This window comes from Hyaena hyaena, unplaced genomic scaffold (assembly GCF_003009895.1).
Source record: "Hyaena hyaena isolate Hyena2069 unplaced genomic scaffold, ASM300989v1 scaffold_375, whole genome shotgun sequence".
Classification (NCBI taxonomy): Eukaryota; Metazoa; Chordata; class Mammalia; order Carnivora; family Hyaenidae; genus Hyaena; species Hyaena hyaena.
Window position 1 is genome coordinate 425842 of NW_024081006.1, and position 15805 is coordinate 441646.

The window sequence follows — 15805 nt, forward strand, 5'->3', positions numbered from 1 at the left end:
TGCCTATAGGACAGTCACACAGGGGATTTTTTTCTTTTGTTTCTACCTTTGTCTTCTCAGAAGACATGCCTGCACCCATGGGTATGCGCCTCTCAAGCATCAAAGAAAGTACCGAGAAAAACCTTCCAAAAGCTCTTCAAAGGTAGAGCAAAGAGAGGAGGTCCTTCCCCATTCCTGTGGTGAGACAGTGGGAAAAGAGCCAAAATACACATACAGTTCTCTAGCAGAAACTGACTGAAAGTAATTAGGGACTGGATACTGATTATGGAGGAAAATAAGGTAATCACCGGGAGGGTGAGATGCTAGGCTGCAAGGAGAGGATGTCAGACATTGCAAATGACCAGAAAGCAGAGATCTCTCAAATGGTGAGACTCTGGAAAACCAATTATTTCCAAATCAAACCTAGCATGAGGTTTGTCTTTAATACATGGTGGACCAACTCCATGCAGAAAACATCAGCTCCACGTGGGAGGGAACTTTTCGAAATTCATGCATACGTGCATGCATTCATTCATCACACGTTTAATTAAGGTCTGCCCTCGATTAGGAAATATGAAAATGAGAAGACCAGGCCCTGCTCTCAAGGAGATCAGAGGTGAAATGAGGAGAAAGACAATGAACAGAGCACATGGTGCGGCGGGCTGGCTGCTCTGGAAGTCTGGGCAGAGTGTGGTATGTTCACAGAAAATCTCTATGATATAAAACAGAGAGCACATCTCCACAGACTTAGTTCCAGAAAAAGCTGATCAGCAATGGGGCATGATGTCGTGTGTCATTTTAAATGTTGAAATCTTAAAATTTTTATTTTAAAGTATTTCTAATTTGTTTCTGAAATGCTTCCCAAGATGCTCATAAGACAACTGGAAAACCACTTCAAGAAGAAACACCACCTTGGGGCTCCTGGGTGGCTCAGTGGATTAAGTACCCGACTTCGGCCTAGCTCATAATCTCAGCATTACTGAGTTCGGCCCCTGCTTGGGTTTCTGTGCTGTCAGCTCAGAGCCTGGAGCCTGCCTCGCCTTCTGTGTCTCCTTCTCTCTCTCCGCCCCTCCCCAAATCACGCTCGCTCACTCTCTCTCTCAAAAATAAACTCTAAAAAAAATTTTTTTTAAAAAAGAAGAATCACCACCTTAAAAGATTATTTTTCGGCAAGGGTTTCTAAAACCTTAGTTTAAAGGTTCATTTTTACTATCAACTGGTGTACATGCATTTAAATAATGGGGGCAATAAATGTAGTTATATTTTCAAATACATTAGTTTCATTAAGACTGAGCCCTCATTTACCACACTTGCCACTAATCTGTGGCAGGACCGTAAAGCTAATGTTAACAATTGCCAACAGCTCATGACAAGCAACCAGCGATGGGGCAATTACGTGCAATGATGCTGGGTCAGCTGGCAAACTTCTTTTTTTATATCCACACTCAAATCCCACATCTGAAGCGTCAAGCAGGTTTACTGCATCACTCAGTCACCCAAAGTAAGAACTGATGATACAATTAATACATTTTTACACGATAGGAACATCTCTCTCAATCCAGAAATGTAAGTGAAAACTTGAAAAATCAGAGGGTGTCAAATCTTGATATTTTACAAACATAGTCTCAGACAGAAACCCAAGGATAACTAAATTTACCCACTGAGGGATGGGCTGAAATAGGGGAAGGAGGTGAAGAGGAACGAACTCCCAGTTATAAAAACAAAAAAAGGCAGGATGAAAAGTATAGTACAGAATACAGTCAGCAACACGGAGATAACACTGTAGGGACTACACATGTTGTGGTGGGCACTGAGTAATGTCTAGAGTTGTAGACTCAGTGTGTTGGACACCAGAAATTCACACACATTGTATGCCAGCTACACTTCAATAAAAAAATATGGAGGTGCCTGGGTGGCTCAGTGAGTTGAGTGTGCGACCTCAGCTCAGGTCATGATCACACAGTTTGTGGGTTTGAGCCCCACATTGGGCTCTGTGCTGACAACTCAGAGCCTGGAGCCTGCTTCAGATACTGTGTCTCCCCTCTCTCTGCCCCTCCCCTGCTCACACTCTGTCTCTCAGATCTCAAAAATAAATAAACGTTAAAAAAATTTTAAATAAAAAAAATATGTACCTGTTCAAAGTGTTCCTGATTTGATGCCAAATATAAAGAATAATCTATATGAAACAGTATTATTTGCATGGTATCGCTGTTTCTAGGTGTGGATGTGTATAAATGTATATTATATAAATCATATAGCAATATATAGATAAGATACGTGTATGTGTATATATATATATACACTTTTTTTTAACTGGCAAAACATAGATCACAGTGTTCTCAGAAATTTCTTCTGGGTCATGAGATTATGAGTGACATTCTCTTTATGGTTTTCTATATTTTTCAAGTTTTCTGTGCTGCATACACGTTATTTTCCTCATTGAAAAGAGACATAAGAGGCATGCTAACCAGCTTCTAAGATGACCCTGAATAATCCTCGTGGCATTCACAAGCGGCCCCCACCCACGGTGACGAGGGCTGACCTGCGTAGGAGGCCACGGCAGAAATTAAGTGTGGTTTATAAGGCTGGGCTACTGCAGCCTTGTGGGTTCTACCTCACCCTCTCTTGGATCCCTCAGTCTAGGGACAGCCAGCTGCCATGGTCAGAGGACACTCTCATAACCCTATGGAGAAGTCCCAGGACAGGGAACTGGGGCCTCCACCCAAGAGCCAGCGCTAACTCAACCCTGTGTGGAAGCACATCCTTTGATCCCAAAACGGCCTCCAACCCAGCCCACATCTTGCCCACAACCCCATGAGGCACCCCAAGTCAGAACCACCGGCTCAGCTGCTTCTGGATTTCCAACCCACAGGCACCCTGTGAGATAATCAACATTAATTGATGTTTTGGCTGGTGAGTGTGGGAGTAATTTGTTGTATAGCAAAAGATAAGGAGTAGGGGGGTGGGTATTTCCTTGTCAAAGGAAATCACTTGCTTCACTTGCTTACCATCCCACAACCCCACATCTCAGTCAGGGTCTGGTCCAGGCCACCTTTCTGCCCTCCCGCAGTCCCCATCATAAACACCCTTCACTCAGCACAGCTCCCTTTCTGAAGAACTTGCAGCTCCAGGTGGAACCTAGGAGAAATCCAGAATCCCAGCCCCCGCCCCAGGCCAGCTGAACCAGAATCTACATTTCAATGGCAAGTGATTCATTAACTTCCTAGCAGCAGTAAAGTCTGAGAAGCCCTGGGCAATGGGTTTCTTGGCTGAAAACTCTTAAGCCGGAGGTGAGAATCAACAAGCTAGGACCAAACCAGGTTTTCCACTCCGAACCCTCTCCAGTCTCATTCACCCGGCCTCAGCCGGGCCCAGGATCCTGCTTAAGGCTCTTTGCCAGGGCTGAGAACCCCAGTCTAGAACATGGCCCTGCTCACCCCCTTGATTCCACACCTCCACTTCTTGACCCTTTTTGCACCTCCGATGCACTCTTCCCAGCTTCACTGCTGTCCTCCCAAACACAGGCACACCCCTAAATTTCTATCCCCAGCCCTCCTTCTGTCTCACTCTCTTAAAATCATTTTCAGTATAAACCACTTGGGACATATAGATGAAGATAAAAAAAAAAAAAATGAGACATCTCTGTACCCAGCACCAAGGTTTAACAAATGCTTACATTTTACTTGCTTCACATCTTTTATTTTTGAAGAAATGAGACTTTTTTTTTTTTAATAGAGAGTGAGTGCACGTGTTTGAGCAGGGGAGGGACAGAGGATCCAAAGCAGCTTGTCCTGACAGCAGGAAGCCCAATGCTGGGCTGGAACTCAGGAACCCAACTGTGAGATCATGACCTGAGCTGAAGTCAGACACTTAGCCAACTAAGCCACCCAGGTGCCCCAGAAATGAGACCTGTGAAATGGAGTCCCCAAGACCTTCCTTTCTCCCCTCTTCTATCCCTGCGTTTACTGTAACGCCCGCAACAATACAACGACAGAGGTTCCAACCTTTCCCATTTCATGGAACCGTTACTGTCTCCATAGGGTTTTTTTCACAGCACCCCCAGGCTAAAAGCAATAATTACAGTTCCACTTATGAAGTAGTTAGGTCCAAACAACAAAATAATTATTCATGTCCAAACAACTTATTAGCCTTTTGGGGAAAAAAAAAAAACAGCACGCAAAAACATAAAGAATAAACCTTTTTCTTTCATTCCTAAGTTATCACAATGACTACTCATGGGATGCGTGCATCTCGTGGGCACCACACAACCTCTCAAAACTGTCATCACACTGGACACCACCCCCATTTTCCTGTTCCACAAAGTGGTTTCTTAGCAACCACCTACATGTAGCTTCATAGAGATAGGATGTCATCGAAAGGAATCTGGTGCTGTCCAACCTCATATTGGAAACTACCCCAAGACAGAAGTCTGTGTGCTTTCTAACATGTCAAGTACCACCGTGTTCCCCTCATAAAGGTAAAAAAGCCTTATTGCCCCGCCCTCGCTAGTTTGCTGTGGTGCCTTGGGGTGCTTTAGTGCGGAGTTTGGGAAGCTCCGATATGGGATAGTGTTGTATATGCTCAAAGAATGCTATGGTCTCTGCCTTAGCCCTCATACCCCACTCATGGGTCTCAGTTCACCTGTTCCAGCCAAAAACCTTTCCACTCTCCCTCCCAGCCTGGTGACCTCCAGGTGAGCATGCCCAAGGACCTGTTTCAGTATCTTAACCTAGAACTTTCCTGACACTCCCGATGAATATGCTCCAAAGGGAACTCAACGCCTTGCCCATCAAGGCCTGTTCTTTCTCCTCTGTTTCTTGCTTCTGTGCATAGTTCCACGGTCCTTGTAACATCCAGGCTCAAAACACCAGGCACCAGCCTGCTCCTGCCGCTGTCCTCACCGCCACAGCTGGCCTGGAACTCAGTGCTGGTGGAGGCCTTTAACTCCAACACTTCATTCTCTGCACCGACCCGTCCCCCTTAGGATGGTCAGAGAACTTCCTTGGTCTCTCATCCACTACTTCTTGTCATGGGCGGATGACCGAGTAACCATTCTGTGCCCTACAAGTGGCTCAAAGAGCCTAAGAAACACACTGGCCAGCTTGGAGTCCTTAGCCTCAACTTCACCCCCAATCTCCCTCCTCAAGTACCCTGGAGTCAGGTTATATGGGGCCAGTGCTACCTTTTATACTCACTAACCACTCTCCTCTCCAGATACCATTCCTTTACCCCCAGTGGGATCTCCACCTGACACTCCTTTCCCTTCTATCTCGACCCTCTGTCTTAGGGCTCTCCAGAGAAACAGAACCAGCAGGATAGAGTGTGTCGTGTGTGTGTGTGTGTGTGTGTAGAGAGAGAGAGAGAGAGAGAGAAGGCAGGGCAGATGTACTTTAAGAATTTAAGTCATGTGATTGTGGGAAGTGACAGTCTGAAATCTGCACGACAGGCCAGCAGGCCAGAGACCTAGAGAACAGGTGATGTCACAGTCTTGAGTCAAGCAGTCCAGAGGCACGAATCCTCCTTTCTTGGGAGACTTTAGACTTTTCTCTTAAGTCCTTCAACTGATTGGGTGAGGCCCACCCACATTATGGAGAATAATCTACTTTACCCAAAGTCTACTGATTTAACTGTTAATCACATTAAGAAAGAAAAATACCCCACAGCAACACCTAGACATGTTTGACCCAAAACTGGGTATTACAGTCTAGCCAAGTTGACACATAAAATTACCCAGCACATCTTCCTTTATTAAGCATTTACTACATGCAAAGTACGATTCCAAATGCTGAGGATACTAAAGTAATACAAAAAACATTAAAAAAAAAAAAAGAAATAACCCTGCCCTCATGAAGGACCTTACTTTCAGAAGCAGAGAAACAGACAATATACAAATAAAAATAATAAATGAAATTCAATTTTAAAAGTATAGTAGGAGCACCTGGGTGGCTCAGTTAGTTAAGTATCTGACTCCTGGTTTTGGTTCAGGTCACGATCTCATGGTTCGTGAGATGGAGCCCCACATCAGGCTCTGTACTGATGGCACAGAGCCTGCTTGGGATTCTCTGTCTTCTTCTCTCCTTGCCCACCCCTGCTTTCACACACTCACTCTCTCTCAAAATAAATTAACATTTTAAAAATGGTTTTTATTTATATTTGAGAGAGACAGACAGTGTGAGCAGGGGAGGGTCAGAGAGAGAGGAAGACACAGAATCTGAAGACAGGCTTCAGCCTCTGAGCTAGCTGTCAGCACAGAGCCAGACGTGGGGCTAGAACCCACGAATCATGAGATCATGACTTGAGCTGAAGTCAGATGCTCAACCGACTGAACCACCCAGGTGCCCCTCAAAATAAATTAACATTAAGAAACAATATTTAGGCACCCCTGGGTGGCTCAGTTGGTTAAGTGTCCAACTTTGTCTCAGGTCATGATCTCACAGTTGGCGAGCTTGAGCCCTGCGTCAGGCTCTGTGCTCTCTCTCTCTCTCAAAATAAATAAGCTTTAAAAAATTATATAAAAAAGAAAAAAATATTAAGTACGTCAAATAAGGATAAATAAGGCAGGGAGGAGGGACGGCAAACATGGAGGAAGATGCAATTTTTTAAAACAGGATGATCAGGAAGGCCTTACTCAAAAAGTGATGTTAAGTGAAGTCTTAAAGAGACCATGGGGTAGAGGGAATAGTGTACCTGGCAAGGTAGTGTCAAGCACAAGTTTCCAGGACCTACTTGGGGAAGGTCAGGGGTGGGGTGGGCGGGTGGCTGCAGGTGCAGGCTGTGCAGGTGAGGTTAAGGACTCGCTAAAACCTTGAGGGTTTCAAGACAAGGGCAGACACGATCACTCTGGCCATGACTGACAGAAGAAATGGAGAGATCGGAGGATGATGGGGTATAAGCAACGATCAAATTCTGGATATATTTTGAAAGTACAAAATGGGACTTATCGGTAGTTTAGATATAGGGCATGAGAAAACGAAGACATCCAAGACACCTCTAGGCTTATGATCTGAGCAACTGGAAGGCTGCCGTGGCCCTTTCTGAGCTGAGGATGGCTACGGGAGGAAGACAGGAGCTTGTTTCAGATGTGTTAACTCCGTCGGGTAGAGGTGTGGGGCGGGCAGCTGCAGGGACCAGTCTTCAGCTCAAGGGAGAACTCTGGAGCTTCGGGGAATGCCTCATCTGCCCAAGTGATGTCCAGCTTCCCAAAGGCAGCAGCCATGCTTCATCGTCCCCAACAGCTGTCCAAGGCCGTGCCCCAGTAGATGCACGATAAATACCTACTAAGCCTCATCCTTCAGGACTAGAACAGATGCTTATCATCTGGTAAAGGATGGAATATTGGAATATCTGCTGTCTCTCTCAAGTTCACCTTCTTCAAACCACAGCACAGGGGTTGGTGCACACAGTCTGGAGCCAGACTGCCTAGGTTCAAATCCCAGTGTCTCTACTTCCTAACGGGGTAACCTTGAGGAAGCCACTCAGCTTCAGGTTTCCCAACTGTAAATATGAAAGGGGGGAGGGGAGTACCCAGAACCCACTGGCAGGGTGAGAGTTAAATAAGTTAATACTGAACAGGACTTAGAAGAGCTCAGACCTTTAGGGAAGGCAGTATAAATGTTAACCATTATGAGTCTTATTACTAGTATTACTCGTTATCCACTGTAAAGATTCCTTTTGACCTGTCTATGGCCAAAATTACACCACAGTGCAAATCGTGCTTATCCAGTGACCCAAAACAGTGGAAAAATTCCAAAAGCCCTCTCTAAATTACAGAAGTGTTTAAATGAACAATCTGATTTCTTGTACTTGGTATTTCCGAAATTTGGTAATACATGATTCAGTCACATTCCATTAACCAGCCTCTGTGATTAGCCAACTCTTTTCCTTTTTTAAACTTTATTTAATGTTTATTCATTCTTGAGGGACAGAGACAGAGTGGGAGCAGGGGAGGGGCAGAGAGGGAGAGAGACACAGGCAGGCAGGCAGGCAGGCAGGCAGACAGAATCTGAAGCAGACTCCAGGATCTGAGCTGTCAGCACAGAGCCCGACGCGGGGCTCAAACCCACCAACCATGAGATCATGACCTGAGCTGAAGTAGGGTGCTTAACAGACGAAGTCACCCAGACACCCCTAACCAACTCTTTTCTTATCCAAATTTATGGATAAGGCCTACTACAGTAAGAATAATTTCTTTGAACTTAGGAATTCGGGAGCTATTCCATAAAACTTGACGGATTCCTCAGGAATCCTCAATTCCTCAAGGTGAAATACAAAGTAGGAAATTTCAACACACACACACGAATGGAAGCTGAAAAACAAAAAATAAATGTTGCCCATCAAGGGGGTCTGCCTACAGAACAACAAAAGGGGACATTTTAGTTATAAAAGCCAAAGAAAGTGGTCATGGATGTGCAGCTGGCTTCCTGGTTGAAAAAGTGTGGAAACACCCAGTAGTTTCACAAAGTAGCGTAAGAGGTGGTCAGTATCAGACGAGCGAGGCAAAACACAAGCTGATAGGGACTTTCCACCACTGGCTCTTCTTGGCGCCCATGACACCTGAGGGCTAGAGTCCCCTCTCCTTTGAACCACAGAAGAGGGGCAAGCCAGAGCACCATCCCCCTTACTGTCTGCTGCAACCAGGAACGGAAGCTGCGGGCCCCCTCTGGCAGTGCCTACACCACAAAGGCAGTCAGGCCCAGGAAAACTCCAAAGCAAAGCCCTCTATACCCCAAATAGTGTCTCCTCCATCTCAGTCTTGGCAGGTAGCCATCTTGCGTAGAATGTGACCTGATTTTCTAGCTCTTTGGTTCTGGCCCCGCTGAGAGCCGATTCTTCTTCCTGAATTCAGCCCAGGTGGGGAGTAAGTCACACAAATGCATATTTAAAAGCTGAACCGAATTCTTATTTAGAGAGCAAGGAATTAACAAGGCTCAAGCAGTGGCCATCACTTGCCTGCTGTACGGATCTTTTCACAGAAAGCATCCTACTAAAATATGCAATGATAATAATGAAAGCCCCTTTGGGGGGCCAGGAGAAAAGGGAAACTCAAATTTATGTCAGAAACCGAATGTGAATGGGAGAAAAGATCACACACATGCAAAAACCCTTAAAAGGTAAACATAAAAGAAATGTCTGGCTAAATTTATCTCTTTGTCAGTGAAAAATAGCCTAAGCCTTAGCCAAGGGTGTTGCCAACTCTTCAACTAAAGGAAAAGAGAAGCGCTTACTGCAGAGCAGCACTATCAAACAGGGCTTTCAGCCATGGGGAAAATGCGCCACCTCTGCACGGTCCAAGGCCAATAACCACATGTGGCTCTGGAGCACTTGAAATGTGGCCAGTGAGACTGAGGAGCTGAATTGCTAATTTTATTTCATTTTAATTCATTTAAATGTAAATAGCCACGTGTAACTGGTGGCCACTGAACAGGACAGCTCAGCTACAGACACTCAAACTCAACAGCAGCCAGCGTCTTTCTTTTTCCTCCAATAAAATGAAAATCATAGTCAACGGACATCGTCAATTGTCACCAGATTAATCAGCATCCCTATACAGGCCTGGCTGCCTCAAACTCAGAAAGCATAAAAGAAAAAGAGAAGATCCCAGTGTGTTATTTCTTGCAACGCTGTTGTGCCTACCCAGTTTATGTTACGACTATACCATGGCTTCACGGATTTGGAAATCTATGCTCGTAGACGTAATGTCCTTTGCGAAACCAGAAGGTCACAGTCTCTTCCCTAGGTCTAGGAAACACAAAAAAGCCAACTTAGAGCAAGTTACTTAACCTCGCTAAGCTTCAGTTTCCTCAAGGCTAACAATGCAGATAAGAATAGTATTTGCCCCTCATGAGGATTAAATCCAAAGAATGCATGTAAAGTGCCTAACACTGTGAGCAACGAGTAAGCATTGGGAGGTTAATTATTATTTTGTTAATAACACTATAAAACCTGTAATGAAATAAGAACAGTGCTACCAGAATGGAGGTTTCAGTCGGCAACTTTTTCGAGGCAAAAACACTTTGAACCTGTTTCCCAGGCTATAGTAAAGTAGCCTCTAGTGAAGTACATCTTGGGGCCCTGACATCTTGGCACTCACTGTCAACCTCCAGACGGCCAATCGCCCAGACGGGTACCTTCATGAGTCACCAGAATCATTTAGCCAATGTTTACTGTGCCCCCATAATGTGGCAGGCACTGTCCTAGGCTGTCCGATCAGAACAGTCCCCAAACACAGGGCAATGTCTTGAGATTCTATACCATCTGTCATCTGAGCCCATTGAGACAGCTTAGCCAGATGCAAATATTTCATTCTGGGGTCTCAGGCAGTCAGGGAGGCTCAATTCCTGTTTCTAAATCAGCCAAGACTGGGTTCAGCTGCTGGTCCACAGAATGGGACTAAAGAGGACCTGAGGGGAACCGGCCCATTTTCTCAGCCAGGAGTACAAGAGGGTGTCGACAGGTCATGTTTCTCACCGACAGTCCAAATCACTTTAACAGGAAAGCTGTTTTCTGAGCCTTCAAAAAGCCCAATCTGATCTGCCTCACAAAGCAAACACAACCACTTTCAGCAGCCAGCTGCGCAAGCCGGTGAAATCCAACGGGAATCTCCTCCACCAAGTTCACATCAACCAGACCGATACGTCAGAAATCCCCCAGGAGTTTCTAAGCAGAGTGTACTGGAATTCTGTGGGGTGTGGGGGTTATTTTGCTCTATATAGAAAGCACTCAATCAATCTTCTTTCACAACCAAGGGTACATTCCCCTGTGGAATTCCCTTCTCTGAAGATCTCTGCAAATAATCTATTTGTCTGATCATCTGCAATAATTTAAGTATAAACTCATTCACTGGCAGAGCCAGGGGTTTCTTATAGCTGCTCCGCTCCACCTATGAAAACAATGTGCTTTGCGCTATCTCGAGTGTCCAATTTCTGCACCCTCTAACCCTAAACACTGGTCAAACCATGCTCTTGACTTTGGGATAGGAAAATAGGGTTCTTGTACGCAGATGCCCATACTTGTATTCTTTGCTGATGGGAATGTAAAATGGTACAACCGCGTTGGAAAAAGATCCCATAGCTTCTTAAAAGGTTCACATCCACCTCTTCTATGACCTAACAATCCTTCTTTTAGGCATTTACCCACGAGAAATGAGAACATATGTCCCTAGGAAGACACATACACAAATATTCATAGCAGCTTCATTCACAGTGTCCCCAAAACCTGAGACTGACCCATGTGTCGTCCATCAATGGGGGGAATGTGTTAGCAAACTGTGGTATGAACATATCCTGGAATATAGCTAAACAATAAAAAAAAACCCAAAGTACTGATATATACAACATGGATAAATCTCAAAAATATGCTGAGTAGAATACTGTAGAAATTCCATTTATAGGAATTCAAGAACAGACTAAACTAACAGTGGGAAACAATCAGCAGCGGTTACCACTGAAAGGGGGAACGGGGATGAGGAAACTTTCTGAGGTGATGGTAATATTCTCTATCTTGAGAAAGACTAGGATTACACAGGTGTACACATCTATCAAAACACTGTGCCAATATTATTCTAAGATTTGTGGATTTCATTCCATGTATATAAATTTTACCCTAGGGGTGCCTGCATGGCTCAGTCGGTTGGGTGTCAGACTTCAGCTCAGGTCATGATCTCACCAGCCATGAGTCTGAGCCCTGCATTGGTCTCTGTGCTGACAGCTCAGAGCCTGGAGCCTGCTTCTGAATCTGTGACTTCCTCTTTCTCAGCCCCTCCCCCACTCACAGTCTTTGTCTCTCAAAAATGAATAAATGTTAAAAAAATTAAATTTTACCCTAAAACAATCATGAACATATACTGAACTCTGAGAACTAAAATGTGCACTGAACTGTTTAGAAGTGACCTATGCCAATGTCTGTAATTTACTCTAAAGGGCATAAAACAATAAGCTGGGACTGATGGATGGAGGGATGAATATATCGACAGATGTGTAATAAAGCCAATATTGCAAAATTACACACTAGATATGGGTATATGGGTGGTTACTGTTCTTGCAAGTTGTTTATATTTCTAAAAAAAATGAGATAGGTGGGGGAAAGACTCCTAGTGCCCTCTCCTTAGCCCACCAAGTTAGAAACTTGGCAAGCCACCCATGCCCACCAAGCCATGGGCCCACATAGCTTCAGTTCTGCTGCGGAGTGAAGACTGGAAGAATACAAGTAGCTTTACAGGAACTCACATCACTCATGCCAAAGATTTTCTGCCTGTTTCCCTACAGACAAAGCAATTATTTGAATGGAAGCCAAAAATTCCTGCTCAAGAGGGAGAAAAAGAACACATTCCCAATTTGTTCTCTTTCAATCCCCACAACAATCTATTAGCGAACTGCACAACACTCCACTTCCATTTGCCCCATGTCCATTAAGCCAAAAGGGCTAACAAAGAAAAACCAACCCAGCCAGCCACACACATTATACAGAGGATGATGTCCCAGCTCTCGGGGCCAGAAACCCCACTGAAGGCAAAAGAGGATGCAGAGTCAGTCTGGGGTTAAAGTGATTTCACTGAGGTTAGCGCACACATGCACAAGAGTCCCAAACAGCTTGTTGCTTAACCCCTCCGTGGGGTTTGGTGACATCTGGGGTCACTTGAACTTGGTAGGGAATTCAGCTGTTCAGAGGTACAAATTAGGAATCCCGGCAGCCAGGGACACGTGGGGTGCACAGTGTGCCCTACCCACAGGCCCAGAGGTCACTCACATTACGGCCACCTTCCTTCCTGGCATGGCCTCAGTTATCCTGAGATGACATACGATGGCAGGGGCTGGAAGATGCCTAGTCTGACTGCGCGCCCAGCATCTGAAAACAGCTGTACCAATTACAAGAAAGGACTGTTGCTGTAAACCCAGGGCAGCCACTCAAATATAGGGATTTGGGCCAGACTTAAAAAAAAAAAAAAAAAAAAAAAAATACACACACACACACTTTTTGCTTTTAAGTCCTCAAATTCACTGCCACTTCCCAATGTCCCTGGGGACCACCCACAACCACACAGAGCAGCTAACTAAGCAAGAGTAACTGGAGGCAACAGGGAGCGTGCCTGGGTTTAGCACTTTGGCCTCCACGCGGTTCTCGCTGCCAAAGACAGCGATATCCTAGGTCAAGGGCACGGGCTCTGGTCCGGGGGAAGAGGGAGTGTTGCATGCCTGACCATCGGGTTTTCTGAAATGTACTCCGTCACCACCCCACCAAGGCACCGACCTACCCTGGAGTCCCTTGAGCCTAGGAAAGTGGGTTAGGACGAGGAAAGAAATCCCCGTACAGAAGGGGAGATGCCGTTTTCAGCGCTGGGGACTTCCCGCGGCCCGAGTCTCTTGTGCCTCCAGTGGCTGCGGCGCTTCCCCTGGACGCACGGCAGGTCTGCTCCCATCTACCCAGCACCCCTGCGCCAGAAACAAACCCACCTCCCAGGGCGCACGTAAAAGGGCGGCTAGAGCCGCCTCCACCCCCTACCCCCACCCCACCGCAGCCCCGTGCCTTCCTGAACCTGGACTCCGAAGCCGGCTCCCGCCGGATCTTTGCCAAGGATCCCCTGCGGCGGTGTCCCAGACCCACCTGTAGCCTCGAAGCTTCCCCTCTGCTTCCTTCTCGGGCGCCCCCGAGCCTGCAGAGCCCACAACCCGTAACAAACTGCTCTAAGGTGCCTCTCCCCAATGCGTGCAACGGATGTTTCCCCCCCCCCCGCAAAAAAGTTGGCCAAGACCGTTGCGAGCCGTGGATCGCCGCCGACCCCATCCAACCCTGGCTGGGGATGGGGGGGAGGGGGCTGGCCCTCTGGCAGCCCCGGCAACCTGCAGGGAGGCGCCACGCGGAGCTCCTCCTGCCCGCCCCGGTCCCGGTCCGCGGGGCCAGATGGCAGGGCCTGCGCCCGCCTACACCCCAAATCTTGCCGCGCGCCCACTTACCGTTCGGAACTGGCTCAGGAGAAGGCGCCGGCGCGGGCTCCCTGAGACAGCGTGTTCCGTCCCGGGAGGAAAGTTTGTGCCATCCAGAGGCGGCGGCAAGGGGAAGGCGTGGGCACCAGTGGGTGGGGGCGGGAAGCGGCTGCGCGGCGTGCTCCGGTGTCTGTCCCTCCCGCGATCTGTACGTCCGTCCCTCCGCGCAGCCAGCGGCCGCCGCGCTCCCGCTCGCTGCGCCCTGAGCCCGGCGCGCTCCGGCTCCAGCCCCGACGCGCCCCCGCCGCCGCCGCCGCCGCGCGTACGCCGGCTACACTTCCTCTTCCTCTGAACTCATGTGCAAAATATGCTGCGCTGCATCTTCGGGGGAGCCGCCGGCCCCTGACAGCCGCCGCGGGGGCAGCCGGCCCGCCCCGCGCCCCTCGGCGCCCTGCACCCCCTCGACGCCACGCGGCGGGCCACCTGCGCGCTCCACACGCTGCCCCACGCTGGCGGCCCTGCTGCCCCTCCGCGCAGAGGTCGGAGGCGCAAGGACCACCCCCTCGAGCCCTCCTAACCCAGGATGTGTAAGGCTAGAGTGAGCCTAGGGGACTGGGTTCCCTCAAAATTTGAGCTGGAGTGCTGGATGGCGACAGCCATCAGGTGCTGATGCCTGAGGGTGTGGGAGGATCATTGAGCGGACTCTTCCTCCTCCCCATTCCACAGGTGGGCCATCTCAGGCGTCTAAACTATTTATTGAGAGTTCGTGATTAACTATCCCCTTGCCACGCCCGCCGTATATTGCCTACTTCAGGTGTCCGTAAGGTTTCAGATCTGGGGAACCATCTTGGCCTGCCTGCAACTTTAGGTTGCCCAAGGAGACAGTTCTAGAAATAAAGCACCAGCGAAGGGCTGACTTAGTAAAGTGAAGATGTGAGGCAGATCTTACTCCCTGTGTGACTTGAATAAGTGACTTAACTGCTCTGGGCCTGTTTCCTCACTTGTTAAAATAGCACTTCCTCATGAGTTGTATGTGTAAAATGTTTAGGAAGCACTCTATAACTTAACTGTTATCATTATTAGTATTAAGAGGATCGCAGTAAGACAGCTGGCATAATCTAGTCATCTACATTTTTCTGATTGGGCAAAGAGGGGCCCTTAGGCATTGGAGTCCATAGAGCGGTCGGCTGGTTTCAGGCCCCACCAGTGTTTTAATGAGGTCCTTCTGGTACTAATAACACCCCCCCCCCAAGGGGTAGAGAAGCGCTATTTTGTTTTCAGTAATTCCTGTTTAGCACAGCTTCGTGATATTTTCTTCTTTGTTTTCTCTTTCCATAGCCATCCCAGTTATGTGTCCCTCCCTCCTGCCCTCCCCCCTTCCCCCATTTCTGTTTGTGTTTTGCTCCTTTCTCTTTCTAGCTCACCACTTATGGGCATCACTCACCACCACCGACTCCAATCTTCCCGGCTCTCTCCTCAGCTTGGCTTGCCCACTGGGAGAATATAACAAGACCAGGTGTCAGCCCAAGTCCAGGTTCAAACAGTAGTGTGTGGGGCCAGGTGTCCAGTGGAACCACCCTGGTTTTGAACACCCACCTATGAGGCCAAAAGGAGGGATCTTTATGTTATTTATCTGCCAAGGCCTTGAGTTTTGCACATCAGGGCCCATCTGAAATTTTTCTGATCTTTTCTAATCCTCACCTCAGAGGGGAAAAAAAAATAACATTTATAGGTGTTAACCAGTTCAAAAGTAAACATGGAGTATTTAAATAAAGATGAAGAGAAAAAGGAGGAAAATGTAGCATAACCTGGTTGTGGTTGGGGGAAGACGTTGATTTCTTTAAAGCAAATCATTTTCACTCTATAAATTTTTGCACCTAAGTGTGTTTTTTTTTTAACACCAGATC

The 15805-nt window shown here is 47.2% G+C and overlaps 1 protein-coding gene across 2 annotated transcripts in view; it reads right to left on the reverse strand.

Annotated features, from left to right (window-relative positions):
• Window positions 1–14164, reverse strand: part of RFTN1 (raftlin, lipid raft linker 1) — a 204102-nt gene extending 189938 nt beyond the window's left edge. Inside the window, exon 1 of one of the 2 annotated variants that reach the window (XM_039250580.1) lies at window positions 13929–14164. The gene's annotated coding sequence lies outside the window, so the exon portion shown is untranslated. Of the gene's footprint in view, window positions 1–13578; window positions 13731–13928 lie in introns of those variants that run through there. The other variant, XM_039250581.1, reaches the window with a different exon arrangement.
• Window positions 14165–15805: the final 1641 nt, after the last annotated feature.